The sequence below is a fragment of the Littorina saxatilis genome, linkage group LG5, assembly GCF_037325665.1.
Source record: "Littorina saxatilis isolate snail1 linkage group LG5, US_GU_Lsax_2.0, whole genome shotgun sequence".
Lineage (NCBI taxonomy): Eukaryota > Metazoa > Mollusca > Gastropoda > Littorinimorpha > Littorinidae > Littorina > Littorina saxatilis.
In genome coordinates, this window is record NC_090249.1 from 921,345 (window position 1) to 945,022 (window position 23,678).

Here is a 23,678-nt window from a genome sequence, read left to right on the forward strand (position 1 = left end):
CTGCAAATCTCAAACGATCAGTTCTTACCTAGATTCGGACCACCTTTACTTCGTTTCCTGAATCGACCTGCGCTTTCCAGAGGCGATCCCAATCTCAGGTGTCGGCCTACCCATTTCAATCTCAACTTCCTTCCTACACACTTCACTGAGCTGTGACCAACACACTGTCACCACTGCGACACATTCACGTACGGCGACCAAACACCACACGTTCTCTCACACACACACACACACACACACAGCGACAAACCATTTACAATATTATAAACGACAAAAGACAATGGTAAAATCGAAACAACCAACCTTTTGAAAAGTTTCCCCAAACACACCGGAAAGTTGCACAGTGGAGTTTCAATCCGACACACCAGGAAGTGAGATCAATGACGCCGAAGGAAAGTTTCGACGGCACCTCTCTCTTCTGCATTAGATCTCGTTCGGTCTCGCGAGGAAGCACGGAATGTGAGAGTTGGGTGCACAGGCGCAGGTACTCGCGCACTTGATTCCGTGCACCAATCACCTCGAAAGGCTGCTGGACTGAGTTTACAGAACTCGACAACTAAACTGTGCGTTTATTAAATGTACTAGCCGTCTGTGATACAAAAGAAACAGCGAATGAATGAATGAGAAAATCAAAAGGATTGCGACGAGTGTCGAACTCACCACAAATACTACGCTTCCAAAGCCACTGACCGTTCACTCAAGGACGACGGGTTACCGTATATAGGCCTCTTCACTGACACTGATTTGGAACTGGCAATTCAAATCAGTGAAGACAGACTGACACGCAAAGCAACGAACACAATGTCATCAGTGTTGATGACAAGCTGAAACAAAATAGCTGCTGTTGGTGACTGACGGCAGTGAGTGAAGCAGTTATAGGCCTACTACCACTGTGAGATGAACAAATTGCCATTTATCATTGGCCGCAAATAATGTTTAGTGGGCCGAGACGCGTTGCGGCTAGAAACGTACCCAGAAAGTTGATTGTGTACGCAGGAGGCTGGGGTGGGGGGTGGGGGGAAATAAGGAATGCTGCCGACTAAACTGAATCAAATTATTGAAAACAATCACTAAGCAGCATATCAAACCCAAACAAGCCTCCGTCACGCTGTGGTTGTCAGTGACCGACGTGATTTTCTGTTTTTAACTGACTTGACTGACAATGATAACGCAAGAAAACTTGATTCCAGCGATCATTTGACTACCGTCTTGGAGAGAAAAAAAAGTTAAACACACTTTACGGCCTTATTTCAGAAGAAGGCCTTACTGACAATATTTATAAGGCCTTACTTTTCTAAGGTCATTTTGAAAATGAGCTCTATTTGTTGCCTCTAGTTTACAATTACGGAGGGAGAGAGGGTAAGAGATAGAAAGGGGGGAGAGAGAGTAAGAGATCGAAAGGGGAGAGAGAGAGAGAGGGGGGGGGGGGTAGACAGAGAAACGGACAATGAGGCAAAAGACTCAGAGAAAGAGAGAGAGAGAGAGAGAGAGAGAGAGAGAGAGAGAGAGAGAGAGAGAGAGAGAGAGGGAGAGAGAGAGGGGGTGAGAGAGAGAGAGAGAGAGAGACAGAGAGGGGGAGAGACAGAGAGAGGGAGAGAGAGACAGAGAGAGAGAGACAGAGAGGGAGAGAGAGAGGGAGAGAGACAGAGAGAGAGAGAGAGAGAGAGAGAAGAGAGAGAGAGAGAGAGAGAGAGAGAGAGAGAGAGAGAGAGAGAGAGAGAGAGAGAGAGAGAGAGAGAGAAAGAGAGAGAGAGAGAGAACTTTGAACTTTATCTATTTATCGAGGGTTACAGAATAAGCAATGTATACATGCTTTTTTTTCATCCGGCCCTCGCCCATTGAGGGTAACTCGATTAATAACAAGAAGAAATAGAAGTTAAGTTAATTACAATACAATTTATATAATTAACATGTCAAAAAATTAAAAAGACATTTCAAAATGCATTATGATGTGTGTGTGTGTGTGTGTGTGTGTGTGTGTGTGTGTGTGTGTGTGTAGAGCGATTCAGACTAAACTACTGGACCGATCTTTATGAAATTTGACATGAGAGTTCCTGGGTATGAAATCCCCGAACGTTTTTTTCATTTTTTTGATAAATGTCTTTGATGACGTCATATCCGGCTTTTCGTGAAAGTTGAGGCGGCACTGTCACGCCCTCATTTTTCAACCAAATTGGTTGAAATTTTGGTCAAGTAATCTTTGACAAAGCCCGGACTTCGGTATTGCATTTCAGCTTGGTGGCTTAAAAATTAATTAATGACTTTGGTCATTAAAAATCTGAAAATTGTAAAAAAAAATAAAAATTTATAAAACGATCCAAATTTACGTTCATCTTATTCTCCATCATTTGCTGATTCCAAAAACATATAAATATGTTATATTCGGATTAAAAACAAGCTCTGAAAATTAAATATATAAAAATTATTATCAAAATTAAATTGTCGAAATCAATTTAAAAACACTTTCATCTTATTCCTTGTCGGTTCCTGATTCCAAAAACATATAGATATGATATGTTTGGATTAAAAACACGCTCAGAAAGTTAAAACAAAGAGAGGTACAGAAAAGCGTGCTATCCTTCTTAGCGCAACTACTACCCCGCTCTTCTTGTCAATTTCACTGCCTTTGCCATGAGCGGTGGACTGACGATGCTACGAGTATACGGTCTTGCTGAAAAATGGCATTGCGTTCAGTTTCATTCTGTGAGTTCGACAGCTACTTGACTAAATATTGTATTTTCGCCTTACGCGACTTGTTTAAAATTAGTGTCAATTAAGAGAGAGAGAGAGAGAGAGAGAGAGAGAGAGAGAGAGAGAGAGAGAGAGAGAGAGAGAGAGAGAGACACTGACAGAGAGAGACAGAGAGAGAGAGAGACAGAGAGGGAGACAGAGAGAGGGAGACAGAGAGAGAGGAAGAGAGAGGGAGATAGAGAGAGAGAGACTGAGAGAGAGACAGAGAGAGAGAGAGAGAGGGAGAGAGAGAGAGGGAGACAGAGAGAGGGAGACAGAGAGAGAGAAAGAGAGAGAGAGAGAGACTGAGAGAGAGAGAGAGAGAGAGAGAGAGAGAGAGAGAGAGAGAGAGAGAGAGAGAGATCAAATCAAATGAAATCAAATTTTATCAGTTTACGAGGGTTGAGAGAGAGAGAGAAAGAGAGAGAGAGAGAGAGAGAGAGAGAGAGAGAGAGAGAGAGAGAGTAGGTGTGTGTGAAGTGTTAATGTCACAATTTGTCCGTTGAGACTATGGCAAAGTATTCGACGAATACGAGGTGGAATAACTATAATTTTCAGGAGAGATAAATGCTGTGCCAACGTATACAATGTATCATCTTTTCCTGAATAAACTTTGTTGGTATGTATGTATGTATGTATGTTTTTTTGGTTTTTTTCATATGTGTCATTTTTTGTGTGAAGTGGTGATGGGCAAAAAAATATGGCCTTATTTTTGTAAAGCCTTATCTTGTAACGGAAATTAGGCCTTATTTTATTTAGGCCTTAAAGCAAATATGGCCTTATTTCTTAACGCCCTGATTTTTTTATGATTGTAAAGTTTAAGGCCTTGTTTTCAAATAAGGCCTTTTTTCTCGATAATAAGGCTTTATTTCTCGAAAATAAGGCCTTATTTTTGGGTATTTGTGACCCTTTGTGCCAAGGTTACAAGTCGAAGTTGGCCGACTTTTAACAAAAATCTTGGTGCGAATCTGTGTCAAACATTTTGTTCACCCCTCTGAGCCTCTCTGGAACGTGTTTTTACATTTAGTCAAGTTTTGACTAATGTTTTAACATAGATGGGGAATCGAGAAGAGGGTCGTGGTGCTGTATGTGTGTATGTATGTGTGTGTGTGTGTATGTAGAGCGATTCAGAGTAAACTACCGTGGACTGATCTTCATGAGACTTTACATGAGAGTTTCTGGGAATGATATCTTCAGACGTTTTAAATGTCTTTGATGACGTCATATCCGTCTTTTTTGTCAAAGTTGAGGCGGCACTGTCACACCCTCATGTTTCAATGAAATTGGTTGACATTTTGGCCAAGCAATCTTCAACGAAGGCCGGACTTTGGTATTGCATTTCAGCTTGGAGGCTTACAAATGAATTAATGAGTATGGTCATTAAAAATCAGAAAATTGTAATTTAAATTATGTTTTTAAAAAAACGATCCAAAAACAATTTCATCTTATTTTTCATCATTTTCTGATTCAAAAAACATATATAAGTATGTTATATTCGGATTAAAAACAAGCTCTGAAAATAAAAACAAGTCGCGTAAGGCGAAAATACAATATTTAGTCAAGTAGCTGTCGAACTCACAGAATGAAACTGAACGCAACGCAACGCAGCAAGACCGTATAGCTCTTTCTCACTTCTAGTCAAGTACGAGTTATCTTTCCATGCTCTTCAACGAAGGAGAAACGCTGGGTTAGTTCCGGTATCTTCTACATCATGGCGTCTGCACTGAAAGAAAGCTCGCTCAGAGTGTGTGGTGGTGGAAAGCAGTACTGTGTCATTTGCCATAACTATCGTGGAAAAATTATTGAAGAAAGAGTTGTCAGGCTACATAAACTTCCAACAAACAAGCAACTGAAAAGAGCTTGGGAGCAGCGCCTACGTGTTACTCTTTCTTTTAGAAAATGACAAGATTTTGTGCAACTTGACAGAGTGACTTTCTCGTCTAGTTAATCAGATGGGTATTATTTGTTCATGTACATAAAAGTGTAAAAGAATGTTGTTGTACAACATACTTCCTTCAATCATTAGTGCATTTTGCTCTTGTCTGTGTGAAACAGTAACAGGCACATGAGCTGTAAGAAGGACTGCCGTGTCTCAGTATGACTGTAGTCTCTAGTGTCACTATAAATCTCAGTCATTGACTCTGTGTATGTCACTCATTGATGCTTACATTCCCAATGCATGGAAGACAGAAATTATAAAACTAGTATGCATGAAAACTGATACTGGTTTGTACTCCAAATGTTTGTGTCCAGTTAAAATATCAGGCATGAAAACTGAGAAAAAAAAAATACTGAAAACAAAATTCGAAGGCGCGTAGCGCCAAGTTTCGCAGGCGCGTAGCGCCAAGTTTCGCAGGCGCAAAGCGCCAAGACTTCTAGGGAGGTCCGGGGGCATGCCCCCCCGGAATTTTTTTTTTCAAGGGTGCAATTTGGTGCAATCTGGGGCTATCTGAGCCTTAAAATTGGATTCAAACATGGCCCCAAAACTATTTTACTATAACTATGACTGGGAAAAAAAAAAAAAAAAAAAAAAAAAAATTTAAAGAAAAATTTTTTTTTTAAAAAAGGAACAATACGGGGGAAAAAAAAAAAAAATACGGTTTATTTTTTTCAAAAATACGGAAAATATGGAAAATACGGAGAATTTTCATGCCTGAATATGTCTGAGAAGTTGAACGCAAACCAACCAGGTGTGAGCGTGTGTTGTAAGGAGTGCACTATTTTGTAACGTGGGATTATGTACATGAAATTATAAATAGGGTTTGTGTGGTGTGTATCTATGCTTTTTATGTTTTTAAGGGAAAAATATTTATTATGGGGGCGAGGACGCCCCCATTCTATACGGATAGTTTAGAGGTTGACCATGGGCAGCGCCATTTTGTTGTGAAATACGTCATCAGTTTGTGTACACAGGAAGTTGTGACATCCGTCACCCTATGGGAGGGGTGAAGGCAACATTGTTCATCTGTAGAAAGTTGTGAAATCCGTCACCCTATGGGAGGGGTGACGTCAAAATTGGTCATCACAGAGTTTGTGTAACAGAGGAAGTTGTGAAATACGTCACCCTATGGGAGGGGTGACGTCAAAATTGTTCAACAAAAACATGATATGTCGCATTGTGCAGGGTCAACTGCAACAAACTCAAACCGAGCCATTCATACCTAGCTGTATTTGAGTGACTTATATACCCGACATTTTTATTTCTTATTTTTAGCACAGGTGTAGGAAAAATCATGAACCAAAATGTTATTTATTTTCTAATTTAACATTTTTTTTACAAATATGACCATGGTCTTTTAAACATACAGTGACATTAAACATTGTTATGTTAAAAAAAAGAAAAAAGAAAAAAAGCTTTTGTGCACAAATCAGAAAATACATTGTACATTTTACCTACAGGCCAAACAGTGTCTGTTGGCGGCAAAGGGCCCAGCAAGTTGCTATTTTTAGATCGATTAAAAGTTGTCAAGAACAGGCGCTTACATTTGGATGTGTCCACTGATAGTAGGTTTGGTTGTGATCAATCAGAATGATGTAGGAATAAAAATGTATGACAGTTTGGTATGATGACATGTAATTCAAATATGCTGAAATGTAATATTATACATGATATAATATTATTATGGCTGTTGCCATGACCATGAACCCCAAGAAAGGTTTAATGTTATGTAAAATCAAAATACCAAAATCAAGCACCTACTAATCTGGTCTACGGTGCGGCTTGGACCTAATATGGATGGACACGCAACTCGCTCAGCCAGCCAGCGCTGCGAGACTTTCAGCGGCCAACTTCGCCGCGGCGCGCTCATTGGCTCAGTATTGAACTTGCGTCAAGGCCGATGCGCGTAGATTCCCAGAATGTTTACTTTCGGTTAGATTCTTCGACAGCATTCGCAGAGGTGACTGCCGTATTGTGTACCGCAGTCAGAAGTAATTTATTACTTTTGGGAGTTTAGTAACGTGATATCAGTTTTCAATTGTTCGTTCACTTATATTGCTTTCAGATTTAACACACAAGAAACAGTAGCACGGTTTTCGTTGCGAAAATGTGCATTGGCAGTGCTACGCGATCGAATTGTGTATTATGTACACGCGGTGTTCTGGAAAAGACCGAAGCGACATGTGACGTCAGTCGTTCAGCCCGCGAGCGGTGGGATGGGGGGGTTCACATGGTTTGTTTGTTTCAGAACCACACCCATATACACACATTTCACATGTAAACCATTTGTCCGCCCCCTGTCGATATTTATCGACTAAGTTCCTTGTTACCTGTGTGTGATTACATTTTGTTTTTTATTCACAGTTGGCTGAAATATTTGCCGAGGAACGACAATGCAGTGTATTATATAATTATATATGTATTCAAAGAATAAAGACATGATGAATCTGAAGCTTGATGAATGACTTGTTTTACAGATAATCACACACACTTCAACAGACGCAGTTGATACAGTTTGGGTTTTATTTATCTAAAACATATACAAACAATAGCAGTTTAACAAAGTTGGTAAACAATGTAAAGTAAAACAACTGAAGTAACATTAAAGAGCCATGAACTGGTAATGTGAAACTGCTCTTAGGCTAATGTCAGATGGAGCTCGCAAAACACGAAACAAAAGCCGAACAAAAGCAAAACATGGTGCTTTTGTGTGTAGTTTTGCTTTTGTTCGGCTTTTGTTTCGTGTTTTGCGAGCTCCGTCTGACATTAGCCTTAGACAACACGCACATCCAGTTAACAACAATAAATGCATGACTACCAAGCATCAAAAGGACTCACTGATTCACGCACAAATTCCGCGTGTGCTCAATAATTATTGATAACATTTAACACATAGGCTACAAGTTCGTGACACTGACAGTCGAAGTGGTCTGTCAAATGCTAACTTGAATCATTTGTTTCCACAGCATTATCGATAGCATCCTTGCCATCTTTTCGCAGCTGAAACGTGCCTCTTGCTCTGCGCACTAATTCTTCTTTTTTTCCACTGACAAGTTGGCCATGTTTCCGAAGAAAATCTTTCAATTCTTTCACGTTCATGCGCTCGACTGCCGCCTCTATCTTAACCGGAACTTACCGAACCAAAGGGACGAAACTCGTGCACACCTCCGGCCTCGCTAGTGAGAAAGAGCTATACTCGTAGCATCGTCACTCCACCGCCCGTGGCAAAGGCAGTGCACGTGGAATTGACAAGAAGAGCGGGGTAGTAGTTGCGCTAAGAAGGATAGCACGCTTTTCTGTACCTCTCTTTGTTTTAACTTTCTGAGCGTGTTTTTAATCCAAACATATCATATCTATATGTTTTTGGAATCAGGAACCGACAAGGAATAAGATGAAAGTGTTTTTAAATTGATTTGGACAATTTAATTTTGATAATAATTTTTATATATTTAATTTTCAGAGCTTGTTTTTAATCCGAATATAACATATTTATATGTTTTTGGAATCAGCAAATGATGGAGAATAAGATAAACGTAAATTTGGATCGTTTTATAAATTTTTTTTTTTTTTTTACAATTTTCAGATTTTTAATGACCAAAGTCATTAACTAATTTTTAAGCCACCAAGCTGAAATGCAATACCGAAGTCCGGGCTTCGTCGAAGATTACTTGACCAAAATTTCAACCAATTTGGTTGAAAAATGAGGGCGTGACAGTGCCGCCTCAACTTTCATGAAAAGCCGGATATGACGTCATCAAAGACATTTATCAAAAAAATGAAAAAAACGTATGGGGATATCAATCCCAGGAACTCTCATGTCAAATTTCATAAAGATCGGTCCAGTAGTTTGGTCTGAATCGCTCTACACGCACGCACGCACGCACACACACACACACACACACACACACACACACACACACATACACACACACATACACCACGACCCTCGTTTCGATTCCCCCTCGATGTTAAAATATTTAGTCAAAACTTGACTAAATATAAAAATATGACAATTATGATTAAAAATAAATTTCCGAAATCGATTTAAAAACAATTTCATCTTAATCCTTGTCGGTTCCTGATTCCAAAAACATATAGATATGATATGTTTGAATTTAAAACAAGCTCAGAAAGTTAACAAGTCGCGTAAGGCGAAAATACAACATTTAGTCAAGTAGCTGACGAACTCACAGAATGAAACTGAACGCAATGCCATTTTTCAGCAAGACCGTATACTCGTAGCATCGTCAGTCCACCGCTCATGGCAAAGGCAGTGAAATTGACAAGAAGAGCGGGGTAGTAGTTGCGCTAAGAAGGATAGCACGCTTTTCTGTACCTCTCTTTGTTTTAACTTTCTGAGCGTGTTTTTAATCCAAACATATCATATCTATATGTTTTTGGAATCAGGAACCGACAAGGAATAAGATGAAAGTGTTTTTAAATTGATTTCGACAATTTAATTTTGATAATAATTTTTATATATTTAATTTTCAGAGCTTGTTTTTAATCCAAATATTACATATTTATATGTTTTTGGAATCAGAAAATGATGGAAAATAAGATGAACGTAAATTTGGATCGTTTTATAAATTGTTATTTTTTTTTACAATTTTCAGATTTTTAATGACCAAAGTCATTAATTAATTTTTAAGCCACCGAGGGTCAAAGTGACGACCCTATATTGAAACTCATTCCAGCTCTGGCAACTGCCATTTCGGTGGCAGTGGGAGAGGTCATGAAAGGGGTAGTGAAGGAAGTGGAGGAGAGAGTGGCAGCAGCTGTGTCTACGGCACCATCGGTGCGAGAAGAGCGCTTGTTTGCTGCAGTACGTCATCTCACTTATGAAAATGACAAACTTCAGCAGTATTCTAGAAGGGAGAGTGTTCGTGTGTTCGGTGTGTCACAGTCGGACAGTGAGAGTGCGGAGGAGGTGGAGAGGAAGGTGACACACGTGTTCAAAGAAGCGGGTGTGGAGGTCAAGCCTGACGACATCGCTGCAGTTCACAGAGTAGGCAAGGGGAATAAAGGTCCTCGGCCAATCCTCGTGAAATTTGTCTCCAGGAGGAAACGCAATGAAGTGATGGCAAAGAAGAAGAGCCTGCAGTCAAAAGATAACTTCAAAAGAGTCTTCATCAACGATGACGTCACGCCACTACGGGCAAGACTCCTCGGCTACGTCAAGAGACTGGAGAAGGTGGAGAAGGCGTGGACCTTCGAAGGCAAGATCTACTGTTCCCTCAAGTCCCAGTCCGGGGGTGAGCGTCAAAGGCCAGTCGCAGTGGAAACCCCCGACGATCTCTTCAAGTTGGGTGTGACCGGGGTGGATTATGCCGCCCTTGGTTTAACCCACCTCATCGAGCAGCCACTGCCTGTGGGTGGGGGGAGTCCTTCCCCTCGCCGCTAGGGGTGCCCAGGGGGCATTGTCGTAAGTGATGGTGGAGATGAGGGAGGTGGTGGCAGTGTAACGAATAGTGGTGGTGGTGAGAAAGTGAGAGTCGGACTAAGGACTGAGCGCGCTGTTGATGAAGAGGGAGGTGGAGAGAGGACTGTACGTGGTGATGATGAAGAGGGAGGTGGAGGTAGGACTGTGCATGGTGATGATGAAGAGGGAGGTGGAGGTAGGACTGAGCGCGCTGTTGATGAAGAGGGAGGTGGAGACAGGACTGTGCGTGGTGATGATGAAGGGGGAGGTGGGGAGAGGACTGTGCGTGGTGATGATAAAGAGGGAGGTGGAGGTAGGACTGTGCGCGATGGCGGTGATGATGAAGAGGGAGGTGGAGAGAGGATTTTTAGTGGTGATGATGAAGAGGGAGGTGGAGAGAGGATTTTGAGTGGTGATGATGAAGAGGGAGGTGGAGAGAGGATTTTGAGTGGTGATGATGAAGAGGGAGGTGGAGAGAGGACTCTGTGTTGTGATGATGAAGAGGGAGGTGGAGATATGACTGTGCGCGATGGCGGTGATGATGAAGAGGGAGGTGGAGAGAGGACTTTGAGTGGTGATGATGAAGAGGGAGGTGGAGAGAGGACTTTGTGCTGTGATGATGAAGAAGGAGGTGGAGATAGGACTGTGCGCGATGGCGGTGGTGATGAAGAGGGAGGTGGCGATAATATTTTGTGCGATGGTGGTGATGATGAAGAGGGAGGTGGAGATAGGACTTTGCGCGTTGGTGGTGATGAAGAGGGAGGTGGAGAGAAGACTATGTGCGGTGAGGATGAAGGTAGAGAGAGAAAGGTGAATGTTGATGTGTCACTTGGTGTTGATGGTGCTGATGATTTGTCTGATGTGCATGTGGATAATGAAAATAGATGTGATGATGATGTTTTGCTTGTTGTTGATGATGTGTCTGATGTGCATGTGGATAATGAAATTAGATGTGATGATGTTTTGCTTGGTACTGAAGATGTGTCTGATGTGCATGTTGATAATGAAAATAGATGTGATGTTTTGCTTGGTGCTGATGATGTGTCTGATGTGCATGTGGATAATGAAATTAGATGTGATGTTTTGCTTGGTACTGAGGATGTGTCTGATGTACATGTTGACAATGAGCATAGATGTGATGATGATGTTAGTATGGGTAGCGTTGACGTGGTTGATGCGTTCGACGCATATGGTAGTGATATGTCTGGAAGTGATTCCTTGAGTGATAGTGTGGATTTACTTAGTAGTAAAAATAATGTTCTTTCCTGTTTATCGCTGAACGTATGTGGAGTTATATCAAAATTGAAATTTCCTGATTTTGTAGAATTCATTGTGAAATATGATGTAATTTGTCTTAGTGAAAGCAAGTTAGATGACGTAGACAAGGTTGACGTGCCAGGTTATGTAGCATTCTATAAAAATAGAGGTAAATTTAGAAGAAAATCAGGAGGTATCTTAGTTCTTATACGTGAATGCTTCGCAGATAGTATCACTGTTTTTGAAGAAAGAAAGCTTTCTCATAAGATAACGGAAGACGTAAAGATGTGGTATAGATTTTTGGATATTGAACTGTGTGAGAATGCCCTATTTTTGGCTCACGTAAGTGTAGCCTATGCGATGATAAACTTTGTCTGTCTGTGCGTGCGTGCGTGCGTGCGTGCGTGCGTGTGTGTGTGTGTGTGTGATAGAAACTTTAACATTTCCGAGTCTATGGATAAAGCTCGCATAAGAAGATTACGTCTCGGTCAAAAGTGTTTGACGTGTGTGATAGAAACTATTTGAAGACGTCACATTATGACGTAAGAGGGTTAGACGTCACGCAAAGGAATTACTGAAAGTCTCGGTCATTGTTATTGTGAGCGGGCCGAGACTAGTTGGCAGATCCAGGGTCTCGCTTTCTTGCACAGTTTCACCTATGCTTACTGTGTGTGTGTGTGTGTGTGTGTGTGTGTGTGTGTGTGTGTGTGTGTGTGTGTGTGTGTGTGTGTGTGTGTGTGTGTGTGTGTATGTGTGACGGAGTGATTGAGTTTGTGTTACTGTTTGTCGATTTCTTACGTGAGCCTTGAAGGCTTCGCCTCTTGTTTAAGTTGGGAAAGAAAGTGCTTGGTCGTGACACACTCTTTTGCGCTGTATATATTCCTCCTGAAGGCTCGCCTTATCTAAATAAAGATGTCTATAGTGAACTAGAGGAAGCATACATAAACTTTGGTGTGGAAAACGACTATGTTTGTTTTTTAGGGGATTTCAACTCTCGCACTGGGAATTTGAATGAAATTTTGTCCGATGATGATAAGTATGCAGAAGGTGTTGTAGATAATGGCTTTGATATCACGGATATTGGTGAGCGTGTTTCACAAGATAATAGAACAAACAACTTTGGATTTAAGTTAATTGACTTCTGTAGGACAACTGGTTTAATAATTGCTAACGGTAGAGCTGGTGATGATGCTAACCTTGGCAGATGTACTTGTAAAGATAAAAGTGTTGTTGACTATTGTATTCTGTCAAGCAATTTATTTGTTAAAGTTGAAACTTTTGCTGTTTTGGATTTTTGTGAAATGTACTCGGACGTTCATTGCCCGCTCGCCCTATCTTTCTTTAGGCGCGATGAGTCTGATAGAAACGATGAAAGTATTGATTGCGTGAATGACATGAGAAATCCAAATGAGAACTTAGAGCATATCGAAAATAACGTTGAATACACAAAACCAAATTGGAATGAAGGGAGTAAGTTAGCTTTCACAACCGCTTTAGAGGAAACTGATATTAGTGATATTGATATTCAATTAACAAACATGTTGAGCTCTGTTATTAATGTGTCTGCAGAGGACATTGATAATGTAACTACTAATATATGTGACATTCTAAAGCGTTCTGCGGAAAAAATTGGAGTAATTAAGAAAAAGAATAAGATAAAACAAGTAAATAGTAAGAAACGAAAACCACACCAGCCTTGGTTCAATACAGTTTGTAAAGAAAAAAGGAAAATATTTGTACGTGCAAAAAACAAAGTTAAGCGTTTTAGAAATATTTTTTCTGAGCATGAAAAGAAGAATGCCTTTAAGGACTATAAAACAACAATAAAAAAAGAATGTAAGTTGTATCATAAAGAATTTGTGAAGAAACTAAGAAAAATGAAAACTTGCGATCCAAAGGCGTATTGGAATGAGCTAAATAAGAATAAGAATAATAACAAAAGTACTAAGTTTCCTTCTTGCTCAGCATTTTTAGAACACTTTACAAAGTTACAGGAATGTGACGAAGATGATGTGGATGAAGAAAGAGATCTGTTTGGTGATAATAGTTTAAATAATGAAGTTCTGAATGCACCCATTACAAAAGAGGAATTTATAAAATGTGTAAAAAAATTGAAAAACAACAAAGCGTGTGGTCAAGATAAAGTTATTAATGAGTATTTGAAAGCCTTTAACGAGGGGATGACTGATATTGTTGTTAAGTTGTTTAATGTTGTGTTACAGTCTGGTAATGTTCCTACTCAGTGGTCCATTGGCGAAATTATCCCGCTGTATAAAAATAAGGGTTCCCAAACAGACCCAACTAATTATAGAGGAATAACAATACTTAGCTGCTTTGGTAAACTATTCACTGCGATTTTAAATACCAGATTATCGACTTTCTTGGAACTTAATGATAAGTTAGGTCAAGAACAGACAGGATTTCGTGCTGGTTTTTCAACATTAGATCATATCTTTACTTTGCATTGTGTTATAAATTTTTTTCTCCAAAAGAAAAAGCGTTTGTATTGTGCATTTGTCGACTATGAGAAAGCGTTCGATAAAGTTCGGCGAGCACTTTTATGGGAGAAATTAGTTAGCTTTGATGTTAATGGAAATTTTTTGAAAACTGTTAAAAATATGTATGATAAAGCAAAATCATGTATTAAAGTTAAAGGTGAATGTTCTGGTTATTTTCCTAGCATTTGTGGGGTCAGACAAGGAGAAAATTTGTCTCCCTTGTTTTTTGCTTTGTTTTTAAATGACCTAAAGCCGTATTTAGGGGAAACTAGTGATGGATTGACTTCTCTCTCTAGAGAAGCTGTTTCTCTTGGTATGGATGATGCTGATGTGAATGTAATGTTTCAACTGTTTGTATTATTGTACGCTGATGACACTGTGATTTGTGCTGAGTCTGAAACGAAATTGCAAGAATGCTTAGATAAAATGCATGCATACTGCTTGAAATGGAAACTGAATATTAATGTTAAAAAAACGAAAGTCATTGTTTTTTCAAGGGGTAAAATAAGAATTATACCTAAATTTACGTATGATGATAAGCCAATTGAGGTAGTCCTTGATGTGATGTACTTAGGGTTACAGATTAATTATAATAATAAATTTTCGGTAGCACAAAAAAATTTGTATGACCGTGCGTCAAGGGCTATGTTTGCTCTTCTTCGCACATGTAGACAACTCTCATTGCCCGTGGATATACAGATTGATCTATTTGACAAAATGATTGTTCCGATTTTACTATATGGCTGTGAAATTTGGGGTTCAGGTTCTTGCGATTTAGCTACGAAGCTTCAGTTGCGTTTTTATAAGATAGTTTTCAAACTAAGAAAATCCACCCCTAATGCAATGGTTTTTGGCGAACTTGGAAAATATCCCTTAGATGTCAATATGAAATGTAGAATGCTCTGTTATTGGTATAAACTAATTGACCCAGTTAACAAAAACAAATTTTCAAGTGTTGCTTACAGATTTACCTATAGACTATATTCGCAAAAGATGTTTACTTCTGATTATCTGTCATGCATAGAAAAAACGTTAAGTGATATAGGTCTTTCTGGGCTTTGGATACAACAAGAATTTGTTTCTCAATATACATCTACTTGGTTTAAAGAAAAAGTAAAGCGGTGTTTATATGACCAGTATATTCACAATTGGTTCTCAGAAATGGATACAAAAGACATTTTTTGTAATTATAGAATGTTTAAAGATAGTTTTGTGTGTGAAGACTACATTAAATCCTTGACGTTCCAAAAAGTCGTTACACTCATGAAATTTAGAACTACAAATAACAACCTGCCAGTACAGAAAGAAAGATACCTTAATATACCTAGAGCGAATCGCATTTGCAGAAAATGTACATCAGAAGATATAGGAGATGAGTATAATTATTTGTTTGTTTGTGACTTTTTCAATGAAAAAAGAGCAGAACTTATTCCACCATTCTACTGGAAAAAACCAAATTCACTTAAATACAAAAAACTGTTTGTATCAAGAAATACGAAATTGTTGACGAAACTCTTGGAATTTATAAAATTAATTAGTAGCAATTTTTCATAGTGCTGGGATTTGTTAACCGTATTTTCGTTTTGTGTCCCCCATTGCCAGGAATCAATGTGTGTGTGTGTGTGTTTGCATTTTCTGTACTATAATATTTTGTGTTCACTGTTTGTGTACTTTTGTTTTCCAAATATTTATTTCATTTTTTCTTTTCTTATCCTCTATTTTTCTTTTTGTTTTCTTTTTTTTCTTTTTTGATCACTTGGTACTTTGTGCATTTTTGAATTTGCGAATATTGTTTATAATGCCCCTGGGTAATGAACAATAAAAAAAAAAAAAAAAAACTTGAAACTTGAAACTTGATTTAAAAACAATTTCATCTTAATCCTTGTCGGTTCCTGATTCCAAAAACATATAGATATGATATGTTTGAATTTAAAACAAGCTCAGAAAGTTAACAAGTCGCGTAAGGCGAAAATACAACATTTAGTCAAGTAGCTGACGAACTCACAGAATGAAACTGAACGCAATGCCATTTTTCAGCAAGACCGTATACTCGTAGCATCGTCAGTCCACCGCTCATGGCAAAGGCAGTGAAATTGACAAGAAGAGCGGGGTAGTAGTTGCGCTAAGAAGGATAGCACGCTTTTCTGTACCTCTCTTTGTTTTAACTTTCTGAGCGTGTTTTTAATCCAAACATATCATATCTATATGTTTTTGGAATCAGGAACCGACAAGGAATAAGATGAAAGTGTTTTTAAATTGATTTCGACAATTTAATTTTGATAATAATTTTTATATATTTAATTTTCAGAGCTTGTTTTTAATCCAAATATAACATATTTATATGTTTTTGGAATCAGAAAATGATGGAAAATAAGATGAACGTAAATTTGGATCGTTTTATAAATTGTTATTTTTTTTTACAATTTTCAGATTTTTAATGACCAAAGTCATTAATTAATTTTTAAGCCACCAAGCTGAAATGCAATACCGAAGTCCGGGCTTCGTCGAAGATTACTTGACCAAAATTTCAATCAATTTGGTTGAAAAATGAGGGCGTGACAGTGCCGCCTCAACTTTCACGAAAAGCCGGATATGACGTCATCAAAGACATTTATCAAAAAAATGAAAAAAACGTTCGGGGATTTCATACCCAGGAACTCTCATGTCAAATTTCATAAAGATCGGTCCAGTAGTTTAGTCTGAATCGCTCTACACACACACACACACACACACACGCACAGACACACACACATACACCACGACCCTCGTCTCGATTCCCCCCTCGATGTTAAAACATTTAGTCATAACTTGACTAAATGTAAAAAGAACAGAGATACAGAAAGGCGTGCTATCCTGCTCAGCGCGACCACTACCGCGCTATTCAGGCTAGTCAATGTCACTGCCTTTGCCACGAGCAGTGGACAGACGATGCTACGAGTATACGGTCTTGGTGAAAAAAAATGCAGTACAACGTTACCAAAAAATGATTTTGTCAGTCAGTTGTACAGCCTTGTTATTTTCCGTGTTTGTTTCTGATTCTTTGAACTGATTGAAGTACTGTGTGCACGTGCAGATTAGAGGTTCCGGATGGCTGACCAACCTTGTGATCCATAAACTTAACCAACTTACACGCCCGCAAAACCCTTTGATGCAGTTCGTGATCTGCATATGTTGTACTGTGCATTATTTTTGTTTTCGGTGTTGTTGTCAGTGTGTGTGTGTGTGTGTGTGTGTGTGCGGTGAGTGTCCGTGCACACACACACACACACACGATTGCCAGCGTAACAGTACATGTATTATCAAAGGCAAAGACATATATGCGTATCACAAGGTACCGTCAGCTAGCCTTGCACGTGACAAACGTGCTGAGTGTAATCCCTTCTCTCCTCGTGTCGCAGTTTGTGTCGTGTGTGTGCGGCACATATTCTAAGTGGTCATTGATCAACTCAGCTGTGATCTCCAACCGTTTTTTTTCTTCAGTGTTTTGTTTTTGTTTTTGCAATGAATGTCTTTGATGGCGTCATATCTTGCTTACAGGCATATCAGTGTTGTGTTTGGATTGTAAATAAGCTCCCAAAAAGAGAAAATCCGTTTTATGTAAATTAGGTTCATTTGACTTGTGTGACCAAGACAATGTGGAGGCACTACTTGTCTGGTGAAAAAAATTCATGGCGTTTAGTTTCATTCTCTCAGGCCAACAGATTGAATAGAGTTATTGATTTTGCTTTACGCAACTTGTTTACATTTGGTCAAGTTTTGATTAAAATGTTTTCAGATACAATGGGTTTAGGTGCACGTGTACGTGTTAATGCGAGTGTGTGTGTGTGTGTGTGTGTGTGTGAACATGTACACACTCGTACAGATGGGTGCCTGTACATGATACACCGACAACGACGGACAGTACACTAATATCGACACCAGTTTTGCTTGATTATTGATTTATTTCATTGAAATCATTCATAAGACAAAGTCAACTGTTCACATCCTCTGCATACTCTGTAGCTTAAACACTCATCTATCCAGTAAGTACAACTATTGACTCTTTGTTATACACAACTCTTCGTATCATGTGATGCTTCACGTACATTCTGTTATCACATAAATATAACTTTCTCTCAGAAAACAAGTACAGTTCAAACACAAACACGTACATATGTCAACAAGATTTAAGAGAGAGTGTTTATAATCAATGTGTTGTGTAAATCTTTTCTTTGGTTATCAATTCACATTATCTCCCTTTCTTCTTGGACTCCTTTTAACATTACACTTTCTCCCTCTCCCTCTCTTTCTGATGTCTGTCTCTGTCTCACACAAATACACACATATAAAGTTATCAGTAACAACAACACAGTTTCTCCCTCTCCCTCTCTTTCTGATGTCTGTCTCTGTCTCACACAAATACACACATATAAAGTTATCAGTAACAACAACACAGTTTCACCCTCTCCCTCTCTTTCTGATGTCTGTCTCTGTCTCACACAAATACACACATATAAAGTTATCAGTAACAACAACACAGTTTCTCCCTCTCCCTCTCTTTCTGATGTCTGTCTCTGTCTCACACAAATACACACATGCTCATAGGTAAATATCTACATATAAAGTTGTCAGTAACAACAACAACAAAAGTGAAAAGAAACAAGAACAAGTGCTCAAGTATATACACATTTTCATAATAAGTATAACCGCTTCATAACAAGAAAGAAACGGATATACTCATCGACTGATCTTAATGTACTTTCACACGCTTAAAATGTCTTCTCACCGGACCTCTACGCCTTTTGTAACACACACACACCCCCGGCGAAACGTTGTTCAAGAACTTTTTTTTATTCAAGAATATTCTAGAATGTTCTAGAATGTTCTAGAATTTTTCAACTGGCATTATTCTAGAATTTTTTGGCTTGTAGAATATTCTAGAATATCGAACAAAATTCAAGAACAGCAACAATGTTCTAGAATATTTTTTTTCAAGAATGATCTTATTCAAGAACATTCTTCTTCAAAGTTCAAGAACTGTGATCCCTTATTTTTAAAACACTTTTAATTTAATTTTGTGTTCTCCACTTATAGTTTTGGTTGTGTTTGCTACACATTCGAATTATGCTACAAAATAAAGCCAAACAAACACTTGGTTCATTCTTCAAATGTTATATTGTCACAAAGAAGTGAAATAGATGACAAGTCGATCTTGGGCTAACAATGTTCACAAGCAGAATGTGTCTTCAACATTTGTCATCACTTTTCTGAACTACTGGAACTGCATGGATGCGGTACCGCTTCTCCAGGAAAGGTCACTGTCACCAGCATCCCTTGTTGGATGATTCCCTTGGCCAACTTCACTGTCAGTCTGTGGCAGGGCATGGTGGATTTGATTCAAAAGAAGGCTCAGTATCAGCTTGAAGCTTTGCAACATTGTGTCCTGTAAAGCCTGAAACACAATGCCTACAGTTTACAAAAAATCATTCGTTCAAAAACTTGGAAAAAGGAACAAAAATGAAGAGTTAAATGTCCGCAGTGTGTTCTTTTTGGTATGTAAATATGGTATATTATTGATGAAAACACATTTTCATCTGAAATAAGCCATTTTTCTCAGAGACGTTTTGCCCATTAATTGATTTAATTCATTCACTGGCTGATTAATTACTTTCACAGTTCGTTGACAGGACTCTTACCTTTTCCTCCAGTGATATTTTATTTATGATGTGCTTCATGTTACTTCCAGTGAGAATTCATCCAGATATCTTCTTCACCCCTCTTTCCTGGACCTAGTAAATAAGAAACAAAAAAAGGTTTTAACAAAGAATAAACTCAAACATAAGACATTCCAAAGATCATCATCATAACTAGAGTGAATGTGAACAGAAAACTTACAAACGTATTGCTTGTCATTAATGTCATTCAATCAATCAATCAATCCAATTTTGATGCAATGGTTAATGTTACCTTTTTACATAAATGTACATAATTCTATCAATACACTTTCGGAATATTTGTTATAATCGTCATTGTTGTAAATACCCACAGGCATGTTTACAATTTGAAGCACTTTTTTCAATTTCATTTTCAGAAACCTGTTTTTAATTTTGACCAAACCAGTCAGTTTGCTAGCGGCAAATTTATACCAAATCTGTGAGTTCCAAACCTCAAACAAATTCAGCAGAAGTTACAGTCTATAATTTATACTTTGAAACCAACAGGCTGAGGTTTCGTTTATTCTGTCCAACAGTGCCAGCAGAACGCAAATCACGGCAGACTTTCTGTTTGCAAACAGACGACAAAATGACACACTGACACAGAAAGGCGGCCGTTAAACCCAACAATCAAATCATCACATGATTAAACAGTACTTTTGCTTAAAATGTAGTTAAGTTTTATACATCTGCCATTTCTCATGTGTCAGATCGAAGAAGAAACTTTTAAAATTGAAGGCTGGTTTCGATTTCACAGTCACACAGTGACACATGTTTACATCTGTACCACGTGTTGAATAAAACAAGCAAAAACAAAACATACTTACTGAGTTCATGGAAATGATGCATGGATCAATGTTGTTTTGCTTTGATGCAAAAGTGCTTCAACAAAGACAACAGAGAAAAGGTTTCTAGCTGCAGCAGTTCGTTCAAAAGAGTCCCCTTTCCTCATGGTGTATTTACAGAGCGTCGCCATTTTGCTTTTAAGGGAAGTAACTCCGGTGGACAAACTCTGGCACCGGAAGCTAAGAAACCAGGCGCCAAATTCTTTGGAAGCACGTTGTTAGAACTGAGAAAGATTTTGTAATCTCCATTTATCTGAAAAAATGGCATGCCACCGATTTGTCAACTTGTTAGGCATGAAGAAATGCTCTATTCTTCATCCCAAACAAGAGTTTGAACTTGGAGGTGCCAGACACAAAAATAACAGATGAGTGAAACTGAAAGCACCATGGGTGAAACTAAGAGCAGCGATCTCACTTGAGTGGCAACAAGCTGTATCCTGATTTTCTCAGGAAAAACAAAGGTAGGTGTTTTAATTTTATAAAAATTCTTTTATGTTTGATATTGTGGTTTGTTTTAGGTGACATATAGATATATATTTCTAGGTTTAGGTTTTTATTTTTTATTTTTTTTACAATAAGTGAATAACAATTAAATGCTTTCTCTCTTGTTTGCAAGATTTTAAGTGAAATCAGTTGAGTTAGACCTGTAGGATTTGTTTATTTTGAACTATCATTTGTTTTGGTAGGATTGCATGACTTTTTACTCAAGCCCTTTCAAACCTATTCTTTTCAGTCTCTGTGTAACTGTAAGTGTAATTTGCACATGTATCATTCATTGATTGTAATATATATGTGTCTGACAGTGATACTAATAGTCAAGTGTCAATCAGCAAGCCGGCACTAAATTGTTTTATTTTTTTCAAATAATTGTCTTCTGAGTATTAGCTAGTCAATTACAAGACTTTACAGGAGACTGGGTTTGGTCAGGAACATATATTTATACTTATAGAAATTCCTGCATGAACAAAGATGATTACTATTAGTATTATTTGTAAACAGTTCAGTATTTACCCCTTATTAGTAAATATAAATATATATATATATTCAAACTTGAGCATTTATAATTATATATTTAATGGTTGTTCTAATTTGATCACTTCTCATTTTTACAGATGCTGCATCAAAAGGCAACAAGCTGCAAACCATTAACCCATCAACATCTTGTCAGAGAGTGCATTAGTCTTTTCAAGAGCTTCAAGAGGTGCTCAAGCCTGAGTCAAGGCCATGGGAATAGTGATGCAAGAAGAGATTTACTCAGGTAATTAAGTGAAGGCAATCAACATTTATTGATTTAAACCTTTGTCACAACAAAATTTGGGATAATTAAATGAAAGCACAAAACATGATGAATGAATTATTCCTAAACTGAAGAAAAAAATGGCTTGGAATCGCAACAAAAAGTCTCTTGAAAATTAAATTAGTTAAATACTGTAATTTCTTTCATTCCTGGCCCGTTGCATGTCAGTCCCCAAAAACTCTCTGGATGGCATTTCTGGAAATGAAGCTAACTAAAGTTATCATTTAGTTGTTTAAATACTTTTATGAATGGTGACTTATTTGATAAAAACATTGACATGGAACCCTTGATTTGACAAAATTCACAAAACATTTTTCGATTTTATAACCATCATTTCTTGAACAGTTAATGTTCTCAGCATCCAGGCGACTGATACATACTGTCATACATTTGGTGTGGATAGAATCTGCATGAAGAATACTTCATAACTGTATTGTTTATTTTGTAGTCATTTTAAAACGGAACAAAATACATAGTAATAAAAGTATCCAGAACAGGAATTTTGCATTTGGACACCTTGACAGATTCCTGACCATATTGTTGACTCTTTAAGCATGATGAAAAAAAGCACAACAAAGAAACATTTAGACATTTAAAATTGTATTTTCATTGCACTTTACAGGGCATCCGCAACCTGCAAAGCATCGGCTCCAGTATTCAGACTGCACCCGGTGTGACCAGTGGAAAGGTTCTTCGCCAAATGAATAACCATCACCGATTTATCATCCTTCGAGTAGTTAAATTACATGTGATAAAGTATTGAATGAAATCTTGTTTTGTCTGCTGTATCAAGTATTGATGGAGGAAAAAATCACTTAAAATATTCTTGTTCTGTTATTAGTCATTAGATAATTGTACTATCATTCTGATTTGTATGAAGAATATATTCTTAATGGATTTATTCTTAAATGCCAGCACAGAATATTCCAAGATCATTCTGAAAATTGTGTTGAGAGTATACTAGAAGTAGAACTTCAACCTAGTTTTGAATATTCTAGAATACTTAAGACATGTTCAAGAATATACTTTAAGTTAACAGGATTCAAGAATATTCCAGAAAAATGTTAAGATTCAAGAATTCTCATTTAATCTTTATGAATAATTCAAGAAACTTCTTGAATATAAATTCATGAATATTCCTGAACTTTTTTGAATTATTCTAGAATAGTGTTAAGAATATTCTAGAATAATGTTAGGAATATTCTAGAATAATGTTAGGAATATTCTAGAATAATGTTAGTGTCATTCTAGAATATTGTTAGGAATATTCTAGAATATTGTCAGGAATATTCTAGAATAATGTTAGGAATATTCTTCAAGTGGGCAAGAATATTCTAGAATTATTCAAGTCCTTTTTCAAGAATATTCCTTACCAAAACATCGAAATATTCTAGTTAAAATTCAAGAATTCTCATTTAATCTTTATGAATAATTCAAGAAACTTCTAGAATATATATTCATGAATATTCATGAACGTTTCTTGAATGGTTCTAGAATTATTCTTGACCGTTTCGCCGGGGTCGCATGCTCGCATGCACGCACGCACACACACAAACACACAATCTGAGAATAATATACTCCAACTAAACACCTGTTAGATACTGAAAACAGTAACCATGACACATCGGGTACAAGAATTTCAACAAAAGATGGCATACACTTACATTTCTTTTTTTTTTCAACAAAAATTAAAACGTATCTGAGCAAAAATGAGAGTATAGTACCATGAATTTACCTCCCAGTTACAATGTCATGATTGCATGCTTTCTTAACTCACTTCATTTTTTATCTATTGATTTTTACAGTACAATGTTAACCTTTGATAATGATTTCTCAGAGAATCACTGTCAAACATGCAGGGTGCTATCTCTTTTTGTCAAGTTATTTACAAGGCACAACCTTGAGGGAGATAACTCCTGGAACCTTGTGGGAGATAACTCCTGGAACCTTGTGGGAGATAACTCCTGGAACCTTGTGGGAGATAACTCCTGGAACCT

The 23,678-nt window shown here is 37.8% G+C and overlaps 2 protein-coding genes and 2 long non-coding RNA genes across 8 annotated transcripts in view; 1 reads left to right on the forward strand and 3 right to left on the reverse strand.

The window, feature by feature from the left end:
- Positions 1 to 428, reverse strand: part of LOC138966020 (tyrosine-protein kinase yes-like) — a 45,259-nt gene extending 44,831 nt beyond the window's left edge. For all 5 annotated transcript variants that reach the window (XR_011455571.1, XR_011455570.1, XR_011455569.1 and 2 more), the window contains exon 1: positions 304 to 428. The gene's annotated coding sequence lies outside the window, so the exon portion shown is untranslated. The remainder of the gene's footprint in view (positions 1 to 303) is intronic.
- LOC138966022 (uncharacterized) overlaps positions 1 to 23,678 on the forward strand; it is a 229,867-nt gene that overhangs the window by 123,570 nt on the left and 82,619 nt on the right. The window lies entirely within an intron of this gene.
- LOC138966023 (uncharacterized) lies at positions 18,982 to 20,677 on the reverse strand. Its single transcript, XR_011455573.1, has 3 exons — positions 20,367 to 20,677; positions 19,522 to 19,614; positions 18,982 to 19,277 (listed from the first exon to the last, which is right to left on the reverse strand). It is a non-coding gene; the product is annotated as an uncharacterized lncRNA (long non-coding RNA).
- The window catches only part of LOC138966024 (uncharacterized), a 5,701-nt gene continuing 5,392 nt past the window's right edge, over positions 23,370 to 23,678 (reverse strand). The window contains exon 2 of the long non-coding RNA XR_011455574.1: positions 23,370 to 23,678. This exon is cut by the window's right edge and continues 792 nt beyond it. This is a non-coding gene — a long non-coding RNA (uncharacterized lncRNA).